The sequence below is a fragment of the Oncorhynchus kisutch genome, linkage group LG21 (assembly GCF_002021735.2).
Source record: "Oncorhynchus kisutch isolate 150728-3 linkage group LG21, Okis_V2, whole genome shotgun sequence".
Lineage (NCBI taxonomy): Eukaryota > Metazoa > Chordata > Actinopteri > Salmoniformes > Salmonidae > Oncorhynchus > Oncorhynchus kisutch.
In genome coordinates, this window is record NC_034194.2 from 22,305,717 (window position 1) to 22,331,114 (window position 25,398).

The window sequence follows — 25,398 nt, forward strand, 5'->3', positions numbered from 1 at the left end:
ATGAGACTGAACGAGGTATGCTACATGTTACAGCTTCCCCCAGATTACCGTATTAATCCCTCGTTCCATGTGTCTCTCCTCAGGCCGGTGGTGGCTGGTCCACTCCAGGGGTCTGAGGTGCGGGAGGTTCCTCCGCCCCCTCTGGACATCGAGGGGGCCCCGTTGTATGCTGTTCAAGCCATCCTGGACTCGAGGCATCGGGCGAGGGGCCTTCAGTACCTCATGGATTGGAAGGGGTACGGTCAGGAGGAGAGATGCTGGGTTCTGGTGGAGGACGTCTTGGACCCTTCGTTGCTGCGGGAGTTCCACCGTCTCCATCCGGAACGCCCTGTGCCTCGTCTCCCTGGGTCAACCCCGAGGTCGTGTCTGTGCGCTGCTGGAGCTGCATGTCAAGGGGGGGTACTGTCACGACTTCCGCCGAAGTCGGTCCCTCTCCTTGTTCGGGCCCGATCCACTTTTCATTTTCCATTTGTTTTGTCCTTGTCTTACACACCTGGTTTCAATCCGCCAATTACTTGTTCATTATTTAACCCTCTGTTCCCCCATGTTTTTTGTGTGAGTGATTGTTTGTTTGTAATACGGTCCGTTATTGTGGGCTCGATTTATTGTGTTGTATTTTGTGAATTTAATTTAATTTAGTAAATAACATTTATTACTCATTTCTGCTGTCTTGCGCCTGACTCCTCTGCACCAGCTACACACAGGCACTATTACAAACACAGTGGCCTCCATCATTCTTGAATGGAAGAAGTTTGCGACCACCAAGACTCTTCCTAGAGCTGGCCGCCTAGCCAAACTGAGCGATCGGGGAGAAGGGTCTTGAACACTGACAGAGGTCTAGAGTTCCTTTGTCGAGAACAACCATCTTTGCGGCACTCCACCAATCAGGCCTTTTTGGTAGAGTGGCCAGACGGAAGCCACTCCTCTGTAAAAGGCACATGACAGCCCACTTGGAGTTTGCCAAAAGGCACCTAAAGACACCCAGACCATGAGAAACAAGATTCTCTGGTCTGATGAAACCAAGATTTAACTCTTTGGCCTGAATGCCAAGCATCTGGAGGAAACCTGGCGCAATCCCTACGGTGAAGCACTGTGGTGGCAGCATCATGTTGTGGGGATGTTTTTCAGCGGCAGGGACTAGGAGACTAGTCAGGATCGAGGCAAAGATGAATGGAGCAATGTACAGAGAGATCCTTGATGGAAACCTGCTCCAGAGCACTCAGGACCTCAGACTTGGGCAAATGTTCACCTCCCAACAGGACAACAACCCTAAGCACATTGCCAAGACAACGTTAGGAGTGGCTTCAGGTCAAGTCTCTGAATGGCCTTGAGTGGCCCAGCCAGAACTCGATTGAACATCTCTGGAGAGACCTGAAAATAGCTGACAGAGCTTGAGAGGATCTGCAGAGAAGAATGGGAGAAACTCCCTAAATGCAAGTGTGCCAAGTGCAAGTGTACCCAAGAAGTCACAAGGCTGTAGTCGCTGCCAAAGCATAGCTGCTTCAACAAAGTACTGAGTAAAGGGTCTGAACACTTATATAAATGTTATATTTTACATTTTTATTTTTAAAACATTTGCACTTTTATAAATAAAAAACAGTTTTTGCTTTGTCATTATGGAGTATTGTGTGTAGATTGATGATGAAAAAAACCAATTTAATCAATTTAATAATAAAACTGTAAAGTAACAAAATGTGGAAAAAGTCAAGGGGTCTGAATACTTTCACTGTACATATACCCTATGTAAAACAATGTACATACACCCTATGTAAAACAATGTACATTCAGTATACCTTATTTAAAATAAAGCCCTTATTGTTCAATTGATTTGTGATTTAATCTAGCCCAGTATTTCCCCTGCCACGACTGGGTAGACTAGCTTTGGTAGACTAGCTTTGCTGACCCAAATTGAATCTTCTCTCTTATGGGAACATCTCAGTGTTGTCTAAGACCCATGTGTGATGTTGCTCGGGAACTCTCTGTGGCAAACACACTCTCCATACCGATGCCATTCTTGTACACTTGAAAAGACGCATGCACACAGGCATGCTCGTTTTACTATCCTTGTTGGCACCAAACAATTGATTCCCGTTAATAATCCTATTTTCCCTGACCACTGTTACTATTGCACTTCCATTCTGACCTTGCAAACAGCCAGTGCTGTCAGGGGAGAAAACAACACTCCTCGCTTTGAAGACAAACCTTACAGTCATGTGATTAGCCAAATTCTAATGATCCTAAAAATAGTTTCCCTCCTCTTTATCCCAGGCTTGACCAGGCCAATTTGCCTTACAGAGTGGAGACCAAAAGGTGAAACTCACTGAAATAATACATTTGATGACACAGTGGTAGCAATACATGGTTTCAACATCTTCAGAAGAGATGTTCAGAGTAATATTCCTGTACATCTTAGAGAGGATCTCATGTCAAATGCAATTGAATTAATATGGTTAATGGCTACAGGTTCACCTGCTTCACCTAAAGCCCCTTCTTGTGGGAAGCTGCTATAGACCCCCAAGTGCTAACAGTCTGTATCTGGATAATATATGTGAAATGCTTGATGATGTACAGTATGTGATATCAACAGAGCGGTATATTTTCTGGGTGACCTAAATATTGACTGGCTTTCATCAAGCTGCCCACTCAAGAAAAAGCTTCAAACTGTAACTAGTGCCTGCAACCTGGCTCAGGTTATTAGTCAACCGACCAGGGTATTTACAAACAGCAAAGGAATGAAATCATCCACATCTAATTATCACGTCTATACTAATGCTGCAGAAATCTGCTTTAAAGCACTATCTAAATCCATCGGGTGTACTGATTATAATATAGTAAAACTAAAGTTCCAACGGATGGGCCTAATATAGTGTATAAGAGGTCAAACAATACGTTTTGTAATGATTCCTATGTTGAACATCTGAAGAATATTTGCGAGCCTGTGGTCTGTAATTGGGAGCAACAAGATGCTGCATTTGACACATTTATGAAATGGATTATTCCTGTTACTAATAAGCATGCAGCCATGAAGAAAATGACTGTAAAACTGTTCCATCCCTGTGGATTGATGAGGAATTCAAAAAGTGTATGGTTGAGGGGGATGAGGCAAAAGGAATGGCAAATAAGTCTGAACAAAAATATAAGAAACTGTATTTTGAAACAAATATAAATGATAGTAAAAAGCTTGGGAGCACCTTAAATCATTTTTGGGCCAAAAAGGCGAATTTGGCGCCATCATCAATTGAATCAGATGGCTCATTCATCACAAAACCCACTGATATTGCCAACTACTTTAATGACTTTTTATTGTCAAGATTAGCAAACTTAAGCATTACTTGCCACCAACAAATTCTGAACCTTAACATCCATGCATAACTGACCTAATTATTCTGTAGAGTGTGGTAGAGGTGAAACAATTATTGTTTTCTATCAACAATGACAAGCCACCTGGGTCTGACAATTTGGATGGAAAATTACTGAGGATAATAGCGGACGATATTGCTACTACTATTTGCCTCTCTTCAATCTAAGTCTTCAGGAAAGTGTGCCCTCAGGCCTGGAAGGAAGTAAAAGTCATTCCACTTCCCAAGAATAGCAAAGCAACCTATTACTGGCTCAAACAGCTGACCAATCAGCCTGTTACCAACCATTTGTAAACCTTTGGAAAAAATTGTGGCTTACAAATATTGTGGGAGCCGTTTTGTTAGACTTCAATGCAGCTTTTGACATTATCGATCATAATCTGCTGCTGGAAAAATTTGTGTGTTATGGCTTTACATCCATCCCCTACTATATTGTGGATCGAGAGTTACATATATAACAGAACACAGTGGGTGTTCTTTAAAGAAGCCTCTCCAACATAATCCAGGTAGAGACAGGCATTCCCCAGGGCAGCTGTTTAGGCCCCTTACTTTTTTCAATCTTTACTAATGACCTGCCACTGGCTCTGAGTAAAGCCTGTGTGTCTATGTTTGCTGAAGACTCAACACTATACATGTCAGGTACCACAGCAAGTGAAATCCCAGCAACACTTAACACAGAGCTGAAGTCAGTTTAAGAATGGGTGGCAATAAATAATTTTGTCCTAAATATATCAAAAACTAAAAGTGGTGCATTTGGGATATTTGCTAAACACTTAACCCTAAATCTCAATTCAATCTTGTAATGAATAATGTGGAAATTGAGCAAGTTGAGGAGAGTAAACTGCTTGGAGTGATACTGGATCGTAAACTGTCATGGTCAAAACATATTGATGCAGCAGTAGTACATCACGGGGGCCAAGCTTCCTGCCATCCAGGACCTCTATACCAGTTGGTGTCAGAGGAAGGCCCTAAAAATGGTCAAAGACTGCAGCCACCCTGGTCATAGACTGTTCTCACTGCTATCGCACGGCAAGTGGTACCGGAGCTCCAAGCCTAGGTACAAAAGGCTCTGTCGTGACGTGACTATCATTAATCTGATGACTATCATTATTTTAACTATGTTAAATTGAAAATAAGAATTTGTTCTTAACTGACTTGCCTAGTTAAATAAAGGTAAAATTAATCATTAAATGAATCATGTAACAATTAACTCACTAGGAATTTGGGGCACCACGGGAAGTTGTTTAACGAGTTACTGTCTCCTGACTTAAATTCTGAAGATATATAGATATCTCTTACATCAAGAACAGTCTATTATTAATCATTACCTCATCAGTCTCATTCTGAATGTTGCATAATCATAAACAGCAATACACAAATTGGCAAAATGATTTACTTACTAACTAACTAAATAATAACACAGAATACACATACACACATACATGAAATAAAAGTCCCTAGTGGACTGACACGATATGATGGCTTGTTACACAGTGGAAAGATAAGAGGGAGAGACAAAGAGAGTTAACGTATCATACATTATATATTTTTTACCTTTATTTAGTCAGTTAAGAACAAATTCTTATTTACAATGACGGTCAGGGGCAGAACAACAGACTTTTTATTTGTCAGGATTCAATCCTGCAACCTTTCGATAACTGGCCCAACGCTCTAACCCGCTAAGCTACCTACTGCGCTGTACATACATTTGGAAACTACGCTCACGGTAACCAGAATACATAGCACCCTAACCACCGCTCATTCGGATTAGAAATGCAGTATGTATTTACCCGTAGCTGTCTTTCTCTATCTTCTCTCTTTTGAAACTAATAGATCCGTCTATGGGTAGTGGCTTGATGTAAGGCTCTGGTTGTTCACCAGAGGTCACAATGTCCTTCTTAGTTGTAGAGCTTCTCTGGTCTTGGAGTGTTTGTTAGAATAGATACTTCAGACGTACCAACGGTTGTATCAGAGGGGATTTTCTTCCTTCCCCCCTCGTGTCAAGGATCACTTTTTCATGCACAGCTGCCGATTGTGAATGTTCTGATCTTGTCTTTACCTTCTTCACTCGTGTTGAGAATTTCAAAGCTTCTAACCATTTCGTAACATTCAGCTCGCGCTGTACGTCGGCTGGTCTATAGAGTTTAAACCATTTTCAGCCGTGTAGTCACCGCTCCACGCTGTCTGGTCACAGTATAAAGTTTCTAACCACAGCCTTACGTCTTTTTGGTCTTGTATTTTTAACCATTTGTGAGATCCGGTTTACACCGTCCGTCTGCTTGGTCTGTATGTTAATTCTTAGCGAGTCCTTTTAAGCACTCTGGCAAAAAAGGGCATTCCATCATGCTGACATGAGCTCTGAGCTCACTTATGCGTGGCTACTGACTGGGCACAAGTTTGTATGAGAACCAATTATCTAATTTAAAAGGCTAAAATCACATTGATATCTTCACAAAAGTATTCTCATGTTTAATCATATATTTTAAACCACATTTAGATGTAAACGTGATACATAGGACGCTTACACTTTCAAAGTTACAGTTACTTTGTCATACCATCCTTAATGACGTCACAAAATAATAAACCATATGACAGGATTATTCTTTAGATCCCCACGGACCATTAATAACATTCCTATCTTATGAATATTGTTCCAAAGTTTATTATTTGGTTGTTAAGAGTTTTTGGCGGCAAAAGTCTATCTGTAACACTCACACTGTCCCCCCATACAAAAAAACTCTTCACCTGCTTAAAACTTAAGGATCTGCTTAACTTGGACAGATTTTGGGCAGAGATATAGTATGGCTCTTGTTTCACCTCCCTCTCTCTGGTATGGTTCAGTTCAGTCTACAACTGTGTTCCCAGAAAACAGGGGATGTCCTAAGAACATACAGTGACAATTCAAATAGGTTCCTTTAAAAGCACTGTTTGTTTGGGTGTGTGTCCCTAACATTGCCAGAGAGTTGTGAATGGATCAGTGGTTCACCAATCAGGGCCTTGTCAACAGTACCAAGGGGTGATGTTTAATGAAACTAGGCTGTGCGTGTCAATGGTAGAACGTGCTAATTCATTTTTTGGGGGAGAACGTTTCTTTATGACCATCAGGTGTCGACCCTCAGTTGACGTCCCTGGAACAAGCCGGGGACGTGAACTACACAAAAACCTCCAGGGGACCATGACAAAACGTCCTTACAACTTTAGGTGACCATTTTGAGATGTTTCGGGGACGTCCTAATGATTCATTTCAGTTTGCAGGGTTATATCTATAAAAAATATTGCATATCAGTTGAAATTTTTGTAGTAGTTTCCTAAAACAATTTAGCATGCAAAAGCACACGCACTCACAAACCCACTTTCTCTCCCTCTCGTTCCGTAATTCTTACAGACAGACAGACAGAATCACTAACTGACTGATTCACTGACGGAATAACTCACTGACTTGTTGATTCACTTACTGACTGGAATTGTGGCTGTGTATTGGCGTGTCAAGTGTGTCATTTGAAAGTCTTGATATTACTGCTACAGTCAGGTTTAGAGCTAGGATTCAGGAATTTGGTTTGGTGTGTTGTCTGCAATTATTGAGGCAGGACACTTGATATGCACAAAAAAAAAGAGAGAGTGAATATGACATTAATGGTTAAAGTTATTACACTATTCATGAACAAAAGAAGACCCACTTCATAATGTGAACACGTAATGTAACAATTATTACATTATGTGCAAAATGTTATTACGTTATGCGTTCAGCATGTGTTACATTATTGGCAATTTATTACATTATCAGCATTTCTTACATTATAAAATCACCCGTTATTACATTATTAGCAGCTATTACATTACTGCCATTTTATTACATTTTCAGTTGATACACACCTGTCCCCATCCCCCCCAACAGAGACAGAACTCCAGATTATACCCCTCATCAGCACCTTCTCAAACACAAACTCCTTCACACAAAACTCAAAGATACATTCACCCACACACAACATACACTGCATATAGAAAACATTAAGAATACCTGCTCATTCTATGACAAAGACTGACCAGAGGAATCCAGGTGAAGCTATGATCCCTTGTTTATGTAACTTGTTGAATCCATTTCACTCAGTGTAGATGAAGTGTAGGAGACAGGTTAAATAAGGATTTTTAAGCCTTGAGACAATTGAGACATGGTTTGTGTATGTGTGCCATTCAGAGGGTGACAAAATATTTAAGCGCCTTTGAACAGGGTATGACAGTAGGTGGCAAGTGCACCGGTTTGTGTCAATAACTGCAATATTCCTGGCTTTTTCACAGTCAACAGTTTCCTGTGTGGATCATAACTTGACACAGCTATGGGAAGTATTGGAGACAACATGGGCCAGCATCCCTGTGGAAAGCTTTCGACACCTTGTAGAGTCTATGGCCTGACATATTGAGGCTGTTCAGAGGGCAAAAGGCAGGGGTGCTACTCAATACTAGGAAAGTGAACCTTATGTTTGGGATACTCAGTGTACATTCCCCCACTCCAGGACTTCAGACCTGTATCAGCCTACCTCAGAAACCCCAATCTGAAGAACCCACATTTTCCTACACTCCCAGTCAAACACTTTCAAACCCACCCCACATCACAGATCTGGAGATGATAGCCTTCTGTGCCTTATCCCGGAGAAGAGCGGCTGAATACAGGTGTATTGCCCAAACTTGGTTTGAATGGTAAGGAATAGTATACAGCCTTGACCTGTAAGGGCTGGTGGGGGCCAAATTAGGAGAGCCAGAGGGGATAGCAACATGAGGAGGATGTTCAGATTTAATTTGTCTTTTTCGCCCTGTCTTGTTTTATCTTTTATTTTCATTAAATGTTCTTATATTAACACTTATTTTTACAACCAACTCTTAATGCCTAAATCCCTTTATCCCTTGATATGATTTTCCATCATTTACTATATTATTTGCTTATTCAAAGATGTATCTATTAATTTATTCATCCAGCTTGCATGCTTTATTATTATTATTATTGTTGTTATTATATTTTCTACTTGTTTACCATCAGCACTTTATCAACACTTGTCTTCCTCTCATTGCTGTCTTCCTCTCATTGAACCATCGCATGTGACCCCTCTGAGCTCTCGACCTCCATTGATCCCTCAGGCAAATAACCGCTCAATGTTCTCCCACCCTGTCCAGACGGACTTGCAATATGCAGACAGAGCAGGAAGTTAAACCTTATGGGGATCGGAAAAATGTTTAAGACAAGGGTTTAGATATCTTTGAATTAAGAAAACCTTTTTTTAAGAATCTAATTTATTCTTAACTATTTTCTTAAGAAAAAACATAGGAAAAAATGTAAGAACATTTTCAATAACTTTTTTACAAGAATAGCAACTTTTCGTAAGTTCCTTATCAATTTTAAAGTTATGGAAAAAATTGTGCTTCAGAAGAAATGTGTTCTTAAGAAGGTTTTGTGAATCCAGCCGCTGGTCCCCACAAGAATTGTAAAAAAAAAAAACACACACATGAACACACACACCTTATCGGTACCCTTCACCACAAATATGCTATTAGCCATTTCCAGGTTTGACCTCAGATACAGTCCAGATAATGTATCTGAGTTTTAACAACTCCAACCACCTGGTTCCTAACCTTGAATCTCTCTTATGGTGGACTCACTGGTTGACTTACAAACTGACCCTAGACCTGTAGTCAATGACCTTTGTTCTCAAAAGTAAACTCAATGACATTCAGAGTTGGGTACAATTCCATTTCAATTAATTTAATCGAGGAGAAAAACTGGGCTCTAGTTATAGACTCTCACCTGGTCAAGAAAAACTCCTGGCCCTTCTAATGTTAACTGAAATTATTTTAGTTTACAATTGACTGAATATAATTGTTTTTACAGTGCCTTTGGAAAGTATTCAGAACCCTTGACTTTTTCCACATTTGTTACATTACAGCCTTATTCTAACATGAATCAAATATTTTTTCCCCCTCATCAATCTACACACAATACCCCATAAAGACAAAGTGAAAACAGGTTTTGAGAAATATTTACAAATGTATTAAAAATAAAAACAAATACTTTATTTACATAATTACTCAGAACCTTCGCTATGAGACTCAAAATTGAGCTCAGGTGCATCTTGTTTCTATTGACCATCCTTGAGATGTTTATACAACTTGATTGGAGTCCACCTGTGGGCAATTCAATTGATTGGACATGATTGGAAAGGCACACACCTGTCTATATAAGGTCCCACAGTTGACGGTACATGTCAGAGCAAAAACCAAGCCACGAGTTCGAAAGAATAGTCTGTAGAGCTCTGAGACAGGATTGTGTCGAGGCACAGATCTGGGGAAGGGTACCAAAACATTTCTGCCGCATTTAAGGTCCCCAAGAACACAGTGACCTCCATCATTCTAAAATGGAAGAAGTTTGGATTCACCAAGACTCTTCCTAGAGCTGGCCACCCAGGCAAACTGAGCAATCGGGGAGAAGGGCCTTGGTCAGGGAGGTGACCAAGAACCTGATGGTCACTCTGACAGAGCTCTAAAGTTCCTCTGTGGAGATGGGAGAAACTTTCAGAAGGACAACCATCTCTGCAGCACTCCATCAAATAGGCCTGTATGGTAGAGTGGCCAGACGGAAGCCACTCCTCAATAAAAGGCACATGACAGCCCGCTTGGAGTTTGCCAAAAGGCACCTTAAGACTCTCAGACCATGAGAAACAAGATTATCTTTGGCCTGAATGCCAAGCATCAGGTCTGGAGGAAACCTGGCACCATCCCTACAGTAAAGCACTGTGATGGCATCATCATGCTGTGGGGATGTTTTTCAGCGGCAGGGCCTGGGACACAAACATTGACAACACAAACATTGGCACAGACACGTGCGCGCACACACACACGCGCGCACACACACACACACACACACACACACACACACACACACACACACACACACACACACACACACACACACACACACACACACACACACACACACACACACCATAATAAATACAGCAAAAGAAATACAATACTGGAGGACTAATCAGGATCGAGGAAAAGATGAATGGAGCAAATCCTTGATGAAAACCTACTCCAGATCTCTCAGGACCTCAGACTGGGGTGAAGGTTCACCTTCCAACAAGACAACGACCCAAAGCACACAGCCAAGATAAAGCAGGAATGGCTTCGGGACAAGTCTCTGAATGTTCTTGAGTGGCCCAGCCAGAGCCCGGACTTGAACCCAATCAAACATTTTCTGAGAGACCTGAAAATAGCTGTGCAGCAACGCTCCCCATCCAACCTGACAGAGCCTGAGAGGATTTGCAGAGAAGAATGGGAGAAACTCCCCAAATACAGGTGTGCCACGCTTGTAGCGTCATACCCAAGTAGACTCAATGCCGTAAACGCTGCCAAAGGTGCTTCAACAAAGTACTGAGTAAAGGGTCTGAATACTTATGCAAATGTGATATTTCAGTTTCTTTTTTTTAATGCATTTGCAAAAATGTATACATTAATTTTTTTGCTTTGTCATTCTGGGTTTATTGTGTATAGATTGATGAGGAAAAAGGCAAAGTATAGTGTCATACTGTAAGCTCTTTTGAAGCATGCTAACCCTCGTTGAACTCATTCTACAAATATTTACTTAACTGCCATTGAAAGCACCTTGCCCTTACAATGCAACACTGGCAGCCATTTCACCATAAAAAACATGTTTATATATTTGACTATAAACTTTATAACATGAAACACTGCAATAACCCTGGTCTTGGGTCGATGTACAGTATAATGTCATAACAGATTGTAAAACTGAAGTGCTGTTGTAGTAACAGTATTGCTGTATTGGGTTTACATACTCTGTGTGTTGTTTGAGCATGTTTATTCTGTATTCAGCTTTGATTTGAATAGGCGTGGGCTCTGCTATGAAAGCTGAAATTCCTTCTTATCAAAGTCATAGAAATGTACCAGGTAGTGAGAGAGGCAGGTAATATATACCCCCCCCCCCCCCCCCCCCCCCCCCTGTCTAGAGAAAACCATTCAATGTATTCCTGAGTGTGAGATTAAAACACACACACACACCAATGCTCATAAACACCGCATACACACACCCACAGACATGCAGGCAACAGTCCAAAACACAGACCAAGGGGCACGCCTGAACACAATAAGATCTGCCAAATGTTGGAGCGGCATAAATGCTCGGTTAGAGAGGGATGTCTCCAATTAGGCCTTTATTTACATTGTGCCGCTTGACAGCACTGGGACTGACAAACATGCAGGCATGCACACACGCACACATACAAGAGGGAGAAAATGTGATATTGCCACTTTCCTCCTTCGTACATGGCTCTGTTTTAGCTGTTAATGACACACCACTTCTCCCTCACAGCAAGAAGTTCTGCCGCACAACCATAAACACACTGTCATACATCCTGCACTTAGCACTGGATCTGTCATTTAACTATAGAGCACCCCACAATTATGAATGAACCACTCAATGTCACCACTCAATTAGTTGGCCAGAAGTTGTGAATGAAACATTACTTGGTACACGCCAGTATTAATCCCTATGTTAGGTCTATGTGAATCCTACTGATATAGTGTCTTCGGAAAGAATTTGTTAAGTTACAGCCTTATTCTAAAATGTATTATTTTTTCCCCTCATCAATCTACACACAATAACCCATAATGACAAAGCAAAAACAGGTTTTAATCAATTTTAGCACGTTTAAAAAACTTAAACAACAGAAATATCATATTTACATAACTGTTCAGACCCTTTACCAGTACAGCTTTGGCAGGAACTACAGCCTTGAGTCTTCTTGGGTATGATGCTACTGTCATGCCCTGACCTCAGAGAGCCTTTTTATTTCTCTATTTGGTTAGGTCAGGGTGTGATTTGGGTGGGCATTCTAGTTTTTCTATCTCTTTGTTGGCCGGGTATGGTTCCCAATCAGAGTCTATCGTTGTCTCTGATTGGGGATCATACTTAGGCAGCCTTTTTTCCCACCTTAGTTTGTGTTATCTTGATTTTGTATAGTTGCCGTGTAGCCTGCAGTACTTTATGTTCGTTTTGTATTTTGTTGTTTTTCGGTGTTCATTTTAATAAAAGTAAGATGTTCGCCTACAACGCTGCACCTTGGTCCAATCCTTCAAACAACAAACCTAACAGCTACAAGCTTGGCAGACCTGTCTTTGGAGAGTTTTCCCCATTCTTCACTGCAGATCCTCTCAAGCTCTGTCAGGTTGGATGGGTAGTGTTGCTGCACAGCTATTTTCAGGTCTCTCCAAAGATGTTCGATCGGGTTCAATTCCGGGCTCTGACTGGGCCATTCAAGGACATTCAGAGACCTGTCCCGAAGCTACTCCTGCATTGACTTGGCTGTGTGCTAAGGGTTGTTGTCCTGTTGGAAGGTGAACCATCGCCCCAGTCTTAGGTCCTGAGTGCTCTGGAGTAAGTTTAAATTAAGGATCTCTCTGTACTTTGCTCCATTCATCTTTGCCTCGATCCTGATGAGTCTTCCAGTCCGTGCCGCTGAAAAATGATTCTACCACCACTGTGCTTCACCATAGGCATGGTACCAGGTTTCCTCCAGACGTGACGCTTGGCATTCAGGCCAAAGACTTCAATCTTGGTTTCATCAGACCAGAGAATCTTGTTTCTCATGGTCTGAGAGCCCTTTAGGTACCTGTTGGCTGTCATGTGCCAATTACTGAGGAGTGGCTTCCGTCTGGCCACTCTACCATAAAGGCTTGGTTGGAGTGCGACAGAGATGGTTGTCCTTCTGGAAGGATCTCCCACCTCCACAGAGGAACTCTAGAGCTCTGTCAGAGTGACCATCAGCTTTTTGGTCACCTCCAAGACCAAGGCCCTTCTCCCCTGATTGTTCAGTTTGGTTGGGCGGCCAGCTCTTGGATGAGTCTTGGTGGTTCCTGTCACGGATCCCTCTGTGTCATTACGGACACCTGGTCCCTTTTCCCATTGATTAGTAATTGTATAAGTGTGCCGTTTGGTCACCATTGTCCTGTCGATTATTGTTACAATGTCCATTGGTCGTGTGAGTACCTGTGCTGTATTGTTTTGGCTTTCGTGCCGCTTGTATTGTGCAGATGATTACGTGTTTCGTCCCGTGTGGGATCATTGTGCATTGTGTATGTTCCGGGTCTCGCACCGGTGTATTTATTCGAGGTACTCCTCGCTCTTCTGTTTGGGATTCAACCCTGTGTTTTGTATACGTATTTGTTTGGTCTTCGTCCCCGTGCCTTTCCATGACACGCTCTATTTTGGGTCAATAATAACCCTCATTATGGATTCCTGTGCCTGTCTCCCGATCCCTTTATACCAACGTGACAGTTCCAAACTTATTTAATTTAAGAATGATACAGGGCACTGTGTTCTTGGGGACCTTCAATGCTGTTTTGTTACCCTTCCCCAGATCTGTGCTCATCCATATATTTATATATTCTTAATTTCATTCCTTTACTTAGTATTGTGTGTATTGTTGTGAAATTGTTAGATATTACTTGCAAGATATTACTGCACTGTTGAAGCTAGAAACAAAAGCATTTTGCTCCACCCACAATAACATCTGCTAAACATGTGTATGTGACCAATGGCATTTGATTTAATTTGACACAATCCTGTCTCTGAGCTCTGCAGACAATTCCTTTGACCTCATGGCTTGGTTTTTGCTGTGACATGCACTGTCAACTGTGGGAACTTTTATAGACAGTTATATGCCTTTCTAAATCATGTCCAATCAATTGCATTTACCACAGGAAAATATCTTATCAATGGAAACAGGATGCAACTAAGCCCAATTTCGAGTTTCATAGCAAAGGATCTGAATACTTATGTAAATAAGGTATTTCTGTTTTTAATAAATTGCTGCAATTTCAAAAAAACTGTTTTCACTTTGTCATTATGGGGTATTGTGTGTCGATTGCTGACAAAATGTTTTTATTTAATCCATTTTAGAATAAGAAAAAGTCAAGGGTTCTGAATACTTTCTGAAGGCACTGTATATGGGTAATCTCATTCATCTGTTGGTGTAGTGTCATTGACAATGAGTCACTCTCCCCGGCCTTGGTTGTCTTTAATGTAATGCCGAGCCTAATTGATTAGGACAAGTACAAACAAGGTCTAATTGGTGACTTGTAGGCTATAGGCTACTCTCCCTCTCTATCTCACACACACAACATATACATGTTCGCAAGTAAATACACACACCACACATAAATACACACACACACACACACACAGAGAACAATAAGGGAATTGAATCCTCTTTTAGACGGCATTCCCCCATTGTGGACATGGACACACTTCATTAAGAGCTTCACTTTGGAGGGAGAGAATTCCAACATCTACCACTAACTGCTAACACCTTGGTGTACACACACTAGCTCTCTCCTCCTGTTACACACAGAAGCCCCATTTTTACCTAGTTCTAACTTGCGTCCTTTGTCCAGATCTTGTCCACATTCTGATTGTGGCCCAGATTTTTAGACAGGTTTAAACAATTAAAAGACACATTGTGATCTGTCTGTGATCAGATTATCCTGCCCACCTCCAGGGGTAGTCAGACATGCATTATACAGATCTGGATAGAGAAACCATTTAAATCATAATTTTTCCGCCCTCTAAAATCATTGACAAGTGGCACCATTGACTGATTACGTCAATATGTAATCTGGTCACAATGCAGCCACAGTGGATGGATAACAGAAACATTGTAATACCAAGTGTAGACACATTTCTGGAAATATGGGCACAATCAGAATTTAGACAAGATTAGGGCAAAGGACCCATGTTAGTAGCAGTTATAAATGGGGCATTGGGCGGTATGTTGCTTTGTTTGTATGCTTTAGAGATATTTTATTTAAATGTTTTATTTCACCTTTATTTAACCAGGTAGGCTAGTTGAGAAAAAGTTCTCATTTACAACTGCGATCTGGCCAAGATAAAGCAAAGCAGTGAAACAAAAACAACAACAAATACCAAGTGAGTGTAACCTCTTCGTACAAAAGTCACCAACTACTCCTTGTTTGTTTCCCCTGGCCTAAAACCCCATATATGGGACACAGGCAACAGTATGGCTTACATAGAAATATACAGTGCCTTGCAAAAGAATTCATCCCCCTTGGCGTTTTTCCTATTTTGTTGCATTACAACCTGTAATTTAAATTGATTTTTTATTTGGATTTCATGCAATGGACATACACAAAATAGTCCAAATTGGTGAAGTGAAATGAAAAAAATAACTTGTTTAAAAACATTCGTACAAATAAAAAACTGAAAAGCAATGCATGTATTCACCCCTTTGCTATGAAGCCCCTAAATAAGATCTGATGCAACCAATTACCTTCAGAAGTGATATAATTAGTTAAATAAAGTCCACCTGTGTACAATCTAAGTGTCACATGATCTGTCATATGAACTCAGTATTTATACACCTGTTCTGACAGGTCCCAGAGTCTGGAACACCACTAAGCAAGGGGCACCACCAAGCAAGCGGCACCATGCACACCAACGAGCTCTCCAAATAGTTAAGGGACAAAGTTTTGAGGAAGTACAGATCAGGGTTGGGTTCTAAAAAAATATCAGTAACTTTGAACATCCCACGGAGCACCATTAAATCCATAATTAAAAAATGGAAAGAATATGGCACCACAACAAACCTGCCAAGAGAGGGCCACCCACCAAAACTCAATCACCAGGCAAGGAGGGCATTAATCAGAGGCAGCAAAGAGACCAAAGACAATCATGAAGGAGCTGCAAAGCTCCACAGCGGAGATTGGAGTATCTGTCCATGGGACCAGTAAGCTGTACACTCCACATTGCTGGGCTTTACGGAAGAGTGGCCAGAAAAAAAGCCATTGCTTAAAAAAAAAATAAGCAAACACATTTGGTGTTTTCCAACAGACATGATGTAGACTCCCCAAACATATGGAAGAAGATCCTCTGGCCATCATGGAAAATGCTACATCTGGCACAAACCCAACCCCTCTCATCACCCCAAGAACACCATCCCCACAGTGAAGCATGGTGGTGGCAGCATCATGCTGTGGGAATGTTTTTCATCGGCAGGGCCTGTTAAACTGGTAAGAATTGAAGGAATGATGGATGGTGCTAAATACAGGGAAATACTTGAGGGAAACCTGTTTCAGTCTTCCAGAGATTTGAGACTGGGACGGAGGTTCACCTTCCAGCAGGACAATGACCCTAAGCATACTGCTAAAGCAACACTCAAGTGGTTTAATGTGAAACATATAATTGTCTTGGAATGGCCTAGTCAAAGCCCAGACCTTAATCCAATTGAGAATCTGTGGTGAGACTTAAAGATTGCTGTACACCAGCGGAACCCATCCAACTTGAAGGAGCTGGAGCAGTTTTGCCTTGAAGAATGGGCAAAAATCCCAGTGGCTAGATGTGGCAAGCTTATAGAGACATACCTCAAGAGACTTGCAGCTGTAATTGCTGCAAAAGGTGGCTCTATAAAGCATTGGCTTTGGGGGGTGAATAGTTATGCATGCTCAAGTTTTCTGTTTTTTTGTCTCATTTCTTGTTTGTTTCACAGTAAAAAAATATTTTGCATCTTCAAAGTAGTAGGCATGTTGTGTAAATCAAATGATACAAACACCCCAAAAATCCATTTGAATTCCAGGTTGTAATGCAACAAAATAGGAAAAATGTGAAGGGGGGTGAATACCTTCGCAAGCCACTGTAACATGTATAATATGGACAATCAATTTCACTTAGGAGATCACTGCTTCTCTAGTTGCTCTACGGTGATTCCTCATCAAACTAGAACAAAAAAAGTATATATATTTTTATTTTCACTCATTAATTATTTCTCAATTGTGCTTTAAGATACAAATGTCAAAAATATGTCAACAATCCTTCCTCCAAAGGACCCTTCCATGGATTACATTTAGTGAAAAAAAAGAAGTATTTTCTTGTTCTAGTTCTATGCTCACCTCCTACTCTAATCACATCCTTCTCATAGACTAGACACCCCCACCTCCTTGCTCCAGTGAACCGATCCATTAGCATGGTTAAGGAGCCTGACCCATTGACCCCCAGAGGAATAATGGACCAACCCCCTGACATAGTCGATTTACTGATGTCCTGTGAGAGAGGCAAGGAGAGAGAGAGCTATTTATCTGGTGGTTAGAGTGGTATGATTTCCAGTGATTCACTTGCTGCAACATTTGATTACTATGAAGGAAGTAAAAACCAATGAGGTTTCCCATAAAAAAGTGATGCTGCAATAGGTTTTGATCTAATGACTGGAAAATGGTTAGGCTCACTAGTAGAGAAAGGAAGTTATTCTCTGAATATGAAAGAGCAGTTTTGTGCCTGACATTCTATGACACATAATTGGTGAAAAATATTTTTCTGAAGACATTTCTATGGAGGCCTTACTTCACTTCTGTGTGGAATGCTGTAGTTTGTACCACATACATATATCCCTCGGAAAAAGGAACAATGAAAGAGAGAGAGAGAAAGTATCCTCCTAGAGCAGACCTGGGCAAAGGCCGACCCGGGAGGCGTATTCGGCCCGCGACCTGATTCAATAAGGCCAGCGGAATCATGCTCAGATCACATAAAGAATTTGCGATAGTAAAGTTTTGAAAAACGTATTTGTTATTCAAATTAAAAGCCCAACGAATACTCGCCTTTGTGTAATGATTTAACTCCCACCACTTGTGGGACATTTATTTTGAAGGCACGTATAAATAACACCTGCACGAGGACAGATAGTGACTGACAGGCTGACACACATGTAACAGTTACAAATAGTAGCTAGCTAGAAATTGCGCAAAAATGACCCGCTAAGTAGAAGCCAACAATCTCACCTAGCTTCTGACACTACTAGTTTGTTCCCTATCAGATGACCAGCGAGAGAAGTATACACTACCATGAAAAAGTTTGGGGTCACTTAGAAATGTCTTTGTTTTCCATGAAAACATACATGAAATTAGTTGCAAAATGAATAGGAAATATAGTGAAGACGTTGACAAGGTTATAAATAATGATTTTTAATTTAAATTATAATTGTGTCCTTCAAACTTTTGCTTTCGTCAGAGAATCCTCCATTTGCCGCAATTATAGCCTTGCAGACTTTTGGCATTCTAGTTGTGAATTTGTTGAGGTAATCTTAAAATATTTCACCCCATGCTTCCTGAAGCACCTCCCACAAGTTGGATTGGCTTGATCGGCACATTTTACGTACCACACGGTCAAGCTGCTCCCACAACTGCTCAATAGGGTTGAGATCTGGTGACTGTGTTGAACACTCCATTATAGACAGAATACCAGCTGACTGCTTCTTCCCTAAATAGTTATTGAATAGTTTGTAGCTGTGCTTTGGGTCATTGTCCTGTTGTAGGAGGAAATTGGCTCCAATTAAATAAGTGCCGTCCACATGGTATGGCATGGCGTTGCAAAATGGAGTGATAGCTTTCCTTCTTCAACATCCATTTTACCCTGTACAAATCTCCCACTTTACCACCACCAAAGCACCCCTCCACCATCAAATTGCCTCCACCATGCTTGACAGATGGCATCAAGCACTCATTCAGCATCTTTTACATTTTTTTGGTGTCTCACGAATGTTCTTCTTTGTGATCCGAACACCTCAAACTTAGAATCGTCTGTCCATAACACTTTTTTCCAGTTTTCCACTGTCTAGTGTCTGTGTTCTTTTTCCCATCTTAATCTTTCTTTTTATTGGCCAGTCTGAGATATGGCTTTTTCTTTGCAACTCTGCCTAGAAGGCCAGTATCCCGGAATCACCTCTTCACTGTTAACATTGAGACTGGTGTTTTGCGGGAACTATTTAATGAAGCTGCCAATTGAGGACTTGTGAGGCATATGTTTCTCAAACCAGATACTCTAATGTACTTGTCCTCTTGCTCAGTTGTGCACTGGGGCCTCCCACTCCTATTTCTATTCTGGTTAGGGCCAGTTTGCGCTGTTCTGTGAAGGGAGTAGTACACAGTGTTGTACCAGATCTTCAGTTTCTTGGCAATTTCTCGCATGGAATAGCCTTCATTTCTCAGAACAGACTGATGAGTTTCAGAAGAAAGTTATTTGTTTCTGGCCATTTGAGCCTGTAATTGATCCCACAAATGCTGATGCTCCAGATACTCAACTAGTCTAAAGAAGGCCAGTTTTATTGCTTCTTTAATCAGAACAACAGTTTTCAGCTGTGCTAACTTAATTGCAAAAAGGTTTTCTAATTATCAATTAGCCTTTTAAAATGATAAACTTGGATTAGCTAACACAATGTGCCATTGGAAAACAGGAGTGATGGCTGCTGATAATGGGCCTCTGTACGCCTATGTAGATATTCCATAAGAAATCAGCCGTTTACAACATTTACAACATTAACAATGTTTACACTGTATTTCTGATCAAAAATGAGCTTTTCTTTAAAAAACAAGGACATTTATAAGTGACCCCAAACTTTTGAATGGTAGTGTATGTGTATTAGCACAGATCTTTGTGTGATATGTGAGCGTATGAGCAGTGTTTGGTGTGTATTCTCTTTCAGGCCACTAATTTGCCCTGTCTGTGTTAGCATAGCTCATTGTGGTGTGACTGAGGCTACAGTCGGGGTTTGGCCGGGGTAATCCGTCATTGTAAATAAGAATTTGTTCTTAACTGACTTGCCTCGTAAAAAAAAAATACAGCCTGGCAATGAAACCCTACAACCGCCCAGGGAGCCAGCTTTCCTCAAAGCCTGACAGACTGCTTTACGAGGTGCAGAGTCTTGCTAGGTGGGCATACTCACTGGGGAGTTTGCTGAAAGTGGCACAATACACCTCACATAAGCCCTAATCACTTTAATTTATACAGAGCTATTTAGAAAAAAGCTGGATACGCTGTTTTTGTTCGAGGATGAAGCTGTGGGTATGATACTACAGAAGTAAATCAAAGAAGGAGAGATTCTAAGAAAGTGGCAAAGACAGGGTGGAACTCTGACCCTGTTGGAGGGTTATTTATGTGGACAGGGTGAGGGGTCACAGCAAGGTTATGAAGAGGTTGATATCTGGTGTTGACAGAAAAGTTTGACACCCAGTCCCCATAGATCTGTGGTGTCGGCGTGATGATGGAAAGTTATGCTTGTAGCATCCTTAACTTTGCCTATTCAAAATGCATTGGCTGAGGTGGGCCAATATTGGATGTTTTGAGTCAGAGTACTGTAGTTCTGCAGTGTTGCTACATCATTGATGTAATTTCATGTAAAGGGATACAGTATCATTCACGTCACACTCTCCAATTCTCACACATCTAATTAGTCTCACTTCCTCTCCCACTGTCTGCCTGCCCAAATTGCACAACCTTTCTTTCTTTTATCCCTTCTGCCTCTCTCACTCCCTGTTCCCCCTCTCTTTGTCTATCAGGCAAATTCCAAAATATGCTGTCTCTATCAGTTTGCCTTGTGTATCTCTCTGGTTTTACCCCTTTCTCCATCTTCTCACCCTCTCATTTTCTCCCTATTACACAACTTTCTCTGCCCCTTCTATCAGTTGCTCTCTCCCTGTCTCTCTCTCATTGAATTACTGTCCTCTTCAGTTCCTCTGTCTGGCTGCCAGACACCGGCGACATATAATCAACTCTCTCTCCCTCAGGGTAGGGTTGTAAATCTGAGAGAAAGACCGAGAGGAAGAAAGAGAGAGAGTGCTGTTAAGTGTCTTATCTCCCCTATATCAGCCATCTGTGGTGTTGACTACTCAGACATGCTTTTAACGAGAGCACCCCATTACAGAACACAGTCTGAGTATGTGTGGTCTACTAGGAAACTTTAACATTATTTGATGGGTCATTTATAACAAAACCTTTTGATAGTACCAATCATTTCAATGACTATTTCACTAGTAAATTGGGAAAACTCAGAATTGAAATCACAACATTGAACAGTGAACAATCATATTTTTTCATAAAGATATGATAATGAAAGAGAAGAATTGCTCTTTTGAATTTGGTCAATCCAAGCTTCTCTAACATCAGATATATACAGTGCAGTGTTCCTCAGGGCAGTTGCCTTGGGCCATTACTCTTCTCTATGTTTTACAAATGATTTTCCACTGGTCTTATACAAAGCCAGAATGACTATGTATGCAGATGATTCCACACACTACATGTCAGTGCCCAAAGCCAGTGAGCACACTGAAATTATAAATAAGGTGTTAGTCAGAATGGGGGATTAACGATAAACTATAAGCTAAAAGCATTGTATTTGGTTCAAAACATTCTCTAAGACTTACATAAAGGGTGTGACCATTGAACAAGCTGAGGAAGCTAAACTCCTAGGTATAACATTGGATGGTCAATTATCATAGTCAAGTCATATTGACAAAGTTGTTGTAGAGATGGGGAGGGGTGTGGCTGACCTCGCCTTCTGGATGATAGAGGTGTGAACAGGCAGTGGCTTGGGTGGTTGTTGTCCTTGATTATCTTTTTGGCCTTCCTGTGACATCGGGTGCTGTAGGTGTCATGGAGGGCAGGTAGTGTGCCCCCGGTAATGCGTTGTGCAGACCGCACCACCCTCTGGAGAGCCTTGCAGTTGAGGGCGGTGCAGTTGCCGTATCAGGCTGTGATACAGCACAACAGGATGCCCTCGATTGTGCATCTGTAAAGGTTTGTCAGGGTTTTGAGTGACGTGCCAAATTTCTTCAGCCTCCTGAGGTAGACGAGGTACTGTTGCGCCTTCTTCACCACACTGTCTGCGTGGGTGGACCATTTCAGTTTGTCTGTGATGTGTATGCCCAGGAACATAAAACTTTCCACCTTCTCAACTGCTGTCCCTTCGATGTGTATAGGGGGGTGCTCCCTCTGCTGTTTCCTGAAGTCCACGATCATCTCCTTTGTTTTGTTGACATTGAGTGAGAGGTTGTTTTCCTGACACTACACTCTGAGTGCCCTCACGTCCTCCCTGTAGGCTGGCTCGTTATTGTTAGTGATCAAGCCCACTACTATTGTGTCGTCTGCAAACTTGATAATTGAGTTGGAGGTGTGAATGGCCACGCAGTTGTGGGTGAACAGGGAGTACAGAACTAACATCAACAACATGCATGCCAGTCGTTCCTGGTTGAGAGTTGACGAGAGATTAACTGCTCCTCTTCAAGTTTTTATGAGAGATAAGCCCCATTCAATACCAAGCTTCAAACCAGCTAAACAATTCCCAGCTAGCACATCACATTTTGAGAACCATATGTTTCTTAGAGTTTGGTTAGAACGTGGTTGTCCTATGGTTATTTTGCATACAACCTTCCCACAACTTTTTGGGAATGGTGCAGGAGAGTTGCTTGGCTTTGGAACATTCTCAGCCCATTTAAGGAACTTGACAAGTTTTCTTAGTATTTCATTACTTTAATTAACCAATTAACTTTGGTTAAGTTTAATTTCAATTTTGGTAATGTTCTAGGAACGTTCTCCAACTGGTTTGACATTGGGAACATTCTTAAATAGTTCAGAGAACATTAATAAACAGTGTCACGCCCTGACCATAGAGCTTTTTATTCTCTATGTTGGTTAGGTCGGGGTGTGACTAGGGTGGGTCATCTAGGTAATTATATTTCTATGTTGGCTTGGTATGGGTCCCAATCAGAGGCAGCTGTTTATCGTTGTCTCTGATTGGGGATCATATTTAGGTAGCCATTGCCCCTTTGTGCTTTGTGGATCTTGTTTTTGTGTAGTGCATGTGAGCACTGCATTTTCTTCACATTTCGTTTGTTCGTTTATTTATTTTGTTTTGAGTTTCACATAGTAATAAAAGATGTCGAACCAGATCACGCTGCGCTTTGGTCCAGTTATTATGACGATCGTGACAAACAGTGTTCTTCTGTGGGAATTTCAGTACTTCAGCATAACGTTTCCTACAGGTTTCCTTATGGTTCTATTTAAAATGTTGTTCTTGTTGTTCTGTAAACATTAAGAAAAGCTGAGAAAATGATGAAACACGTTGAAGCACGTTTCTGATAATACTTCAGTTCGTCTGGGGCGCATATTTTATTTGGTTCAAATACTGTCTCCATGCATATCAGTGTCAAAGATAACACATTACACTTGCATTTTCTCAAGAGATGCTGAAAGAAATAATATTTCTCCACGTCTGTTTCCGAGCCAAAATTAACATTTGTTATTTTAATTTTACTGCAAGAAATGCATAATTCTGCAGGAGTTCATATTATATCGGCCTACAGTCAGTGTCCAGAATTCAGTTACTATTCCATTCAACCCATATTCATTTAAATGAGGAATATTCTGTTTATTCATGGATACATGGACTCTCGTGAGCGATATATCAAACGTGTATGTTAACAATTTATACTGAATAAGACCTTAAACAGGATATGAGCTACTCTCCGGAATACTGTGTTCATGTAAATCTGGTCACTGACACACTCCACTGAGTCACAAAGCAGAGAGATGGGGAGCTTAGCCACAGAACTCTTCTGGAATAACCCTGAGAGAGAGGGAGAGAGAGAGAGAACTAGACTCTTTTTGGTACTTTTCTCTGCATAAATTAATGGCATAAGTTGTGCACTCATCATTAATGTATATCACTGAGATAATAGTCTGAATTGAACTTGTTTTGTTTGTTCAAGGTGTGTTTGTATGAGTATGTACAGTAAGTGTGTGTGTGTATACACACACAATAAAACTCAGGAAACGGGGATGGATCGGGAACACCTTCAGAAAACCACCCACCAACACGACTAGACGAGCTCTATCCTGGAACCCACAGGGAAAAGGGAAACCAGAAAGACCCAGGAACAGCTGGAGAAGGTCTGTGGAGGCAGAACTTATACTGAAAAAATATATAAACGCAACATGCAACAATTTCAATGATTTTACTGAGTTACAGTTCATATAAGGAAATCATTCAATTGAAATATATTAATTAGACCATAATCCCTGGATTTCACATGACTGGGAATACAGATATACATCTGTTGGTCACAGATACCTTACAAAAAAGTAGGGCGTGGATCAGGAAACCAGTCAGTATCTGTTGTGACAACCATTTGCCTCATGCAGCGCGGCACATCCCCTTCGCATAGAGTTGATCAGGCTGTTAATTGTGGCCTGTGGAACGTTCTCCCACTCCTTTTCGATGGCTGTGCGAATTTGCTGGATATTGTCGGGATCTAGAATGCGCTGTCGTGCACGTCGATCCAGAGCATGCCAAACATACTCAATGTGTGACATGCCTGGTGAGTATGCAGGCCATGGAGGATCTGGGAAATGTTCAGCTACTAGGAATTGTGTACAGATTCCTGCGACATGGGGCTGTGCATTATCATGCTGAAACATGAGGTGATAGCAGCGGATGACAGGCACAACAATGGGCCTCAGGATCTCATCACGGTATCTCTGTGTATTCAAATTGCCATTGATAAAATGCAATTGTGTTTGTTGTCCGTAGCTTATGCCTGCCCATGCCATAACCCCACCACCACAATGGGGCACTCTATTCACAACGTGGTCTGCAGTTGTGAGGCCGGTTGAAGGTACTGCCAAATTCTCTTAAATTACATTGGAGGTGGCTTATGGTAGAGAAATGAACTTCTTCGGGCTAGTGGGCAGTATTCGGAAGTTTGGATGAATAAGGTGCCCAAAGTAAACTGCCTGTTACTCAGGCCCAGAAGCTAGGATATGCATATAATTGATAGTATCAGATAGAAAACACTCGAAAGTTTCCAAAACTGTTAAAATAATGTCTGAGTATAACAGAACTGATATGGCAGGAAAAAATCTGAGGACAATCCATCCAGAAATGTTTTTCATTCAGCTCACCCTTGATTACCATGGCTGTCAATGGGAAGATAAAAGGAAGACCTCCCAGATTGCAGCTTCCACTAGATGTAACAGTCTTTAGAAAGAGTTTCAGGCTTGTTTTTTGAAAAATGAGCTAGAATTTGTATTTTTTCTAAGTGGCTCCCATTTTGGCTGCAGTGTTTGTTGCGCGTTCCGGTGAGGGCGTGCACTTATTTATCTCCGGTAATGGTCTACGGTATTCTCCGTCTTAGGCCCAAG